The sequence below is a fragment of the Brassica napus genome, unplaced genomic scaffold, assembly GCF_020379485.1.
Source record: "Brassica napus cultivar Da-Ae unplaced genomic scaffold, Da-Ae ScsIHWf_2132;HRSCAF=2784, whole genome shotgun sequence".
NCBI classification, from domain to species: Eukaryota; Viridiplantae; Streptophyta; class Magnoliopsida; order Brassicales; family Brassicaceae; genus Brassica; species Brassica napus.
This window is the reverse complement of record NW_026015544.1, coordinates 17,501-20,000: the sequence shown is the minus strand read 5'-3', so window position 1 is coordinate 20,000 and position 2,500 is coordinate 17,501. Positions and strand designations below refer to the sequence as shown.

At 35.2% G+C, this 2,500-nt stretch overlaps 1 protein-coding gene across 1 annotated transcript in view; it reads left to right on the top strand.

Moving 5' to 3' along the window:
• Window positions 1-65, top strand: part of LOC125600136 (protein Ycf2-like) — a 2,429-nt gene extending 2,364 nt beyond the window's left edge. The window contains exon 1 of the mRNA XM_048773045.1: window positions 1-65. This exon is cut by the window's left edge and continues 2,364 nt beyond it. The gene's annotated coding sequence lies outside the window, so the exon portion shown is untranslated.
• The last annotated feature ends 2,435 nt before the right edge of the window (window positions 66-2,500 follow it).

The window sequence follows — 2,500 nt, the reverse complement described above, 5'->3', positions numbered from 1 at the left end:
GATACTCTGAATCATAGAACTATAATGAAAGATACGATCAACCAACATTTATCGAATTTGAAAAAGAGTCAGAAGAAATGGTTCGATCCTCTTATTTTTCTTTCTCGAACCGAGAGATCCATAAATCGGGATCCTAATGCATATAGATACAAATGGTCCAATGGGAGCAAGAATTTCCAGGAGCATTTGAAACATTTCGTTTCTGAGCGGAAGAGCCGTTTTCAAGTAGTGTTCGATCGATTATGTATTAATCAATATTCGATTGATTGGTCTGAGGTTATTGATAAAAAAGATTTGTCTAAGTCACTTCGTTTCTTTTTGTCCAAGTTACTTCGTTTTTTGTCCAAGTTACTTCTCTTTTTGTCTAACTCACTTCCTTTTTTCTTTGTGAGTTTCGAGAATATCCCCATTCATAGGTCTGAGATCCACATCTATGAATTGAAAGGTCCGAACGATCAACCCTGCAATCAGTTGTTAGAATCAATAGGTCTTCAAATCGTTCATTTTAAAAAATTGAAACCCTTTTTATTGGATGATCATAATACTTCTCAAAAATCGAAATTCTTGATCAATGGAGGAACAATATCACCATTTTTGTTCAATAAGATACCAAAGTGGATGATTGACTCATTCCATACTAGAAAGAATCGCAGGAAATCTTTTGATAACACGGATTCCTATTTCTCAATCGTATCCCACGATCAAGACAATTGGCTGAATCCCGTGAAACCATTTCAGAGAAGTTCATTGATATCTTCTTTTTCTAAAGCAAATCGACTTCGATTCTTGAATAATCCACATCACTTCTGCTTCTATTGTAACAAAAGATTCCCTTTTTATGTGGAAAAGGCCCGTCTCAATAATTCTGATTTTACGTATGGACAATTCCTCACTATCTTGTTCATTCACAACAAAATATTTTCTTCGTGTGGTGGTAAAAAAAAACATGCTTTTTTGGAGAGAGATACTATTTCACCTTCGTCAATCGAGTCACAGGTATCTAACATATTCATATCTAACGATTTTCCACAAAGTGGTGACGAAAGGTATAACTTGTACAAATCTTTCCATTTTCCAATTCGATCCGATCCATTAGTTCGTAGAGCTATTTACTCGATTGCAGACATTTCTGGAACACCTCTAATAGAGGGACAAAGAGTAAATTTGGAAAGAACGTATTGTCAAACTCTTTCAGATATGAATCTATCCGATTCAGAAGAGAAGAGCTTGCATCAGTATCTCAATTTCAATTCAAACGTGGGTTTGATTCACACTCCATGTTCTGAGAAATATTTACAGAGGAAAAAACGGAGTCTTTGCCTAAAAAAATGCGTTGACAAAGGGCAGATGGATAGAACCTTTCAACGAGATAGTGCTTTTTCAACTCTCTCAAAATGGAATCTATTCCAAACATATATGCCATGGTTCTTTACTTCGACAGGGTACAAATATCTAAATTTGATATTTTTAGATATTTTTTCAGACCTATTGCGGATACTAAGTAGCAGTCAAAAATTTGTATCCATTTTTCATGATATTATGTATGGATTAGATATATCATGGCGAATTCTTCAGAAAAAATTGTGTCTTCCACAAAGGAATCTGATAAGTGAGATTTCGAGTAAGTCTTTACATAATCTTCTTCTGTCCGAAGAAATGATTCATCGAAATAATGAGTCATCGTTGATATCGACACATCTGAGATCGCCAAATGTTCGTGAGGTCCTCTATTCAATCCTTTTCCTTCTTCTTGTTGCTGGATATATCGTTCGTACACATCTTCTCTTTGTTTCCCGAGCCTATAGTGAGTTACAGACAGAGTTCGAAAAGATCAAATCTTTGATGATTCCATCATACATGATTGAGTTGCGAAAACTTCTGGATAGGTATCCTACATCTGAACAGAATTCTTTCTGGTTAAAGAATCTTTTTCTAGTTGCTCTGGAACAATTAGGAGATTGTCTAGAAGAAATACGGGGTTCTGGCGGCAACATGCTATGGGGTGGTGATCCCGCTTATGGGGTCAAATCAATACGTTCTAAGAAGACAGATTTGAAAATAAACTTCATCGATATCATCGATCTCATAAGTATCATACCAAATCCCATCAATCGAATCACTTTTTCGAGAAATACGAGACATCTAAGTCATACAAGTAAAGACATCTATTCATTGATAAGAAAAAGAAAAAACGTGAGCGGTGATTGGATTGATGATAAAATAGAATCCTGGGTCGCGAACAGTGATTCGATTGATGATAAAGAAAGAGAATTCTTGGTTCAGTTCTCCACCTTAAGGGCAGAAAAAAGGATTGATCAAATTCTATTGAGTCTGACTCATAGTGATCATTTATCAAAGAATGACTCTGGTTATCAAATGATTGAACAACCGGGAACAATTTACTTACGATACTTAGTTGACATTCATAAAAAGTATCTAATGAATTATGAGTTCAATACATCCTGTTTAGCAGAAAGACGGATATTCCTTGCTCATTATC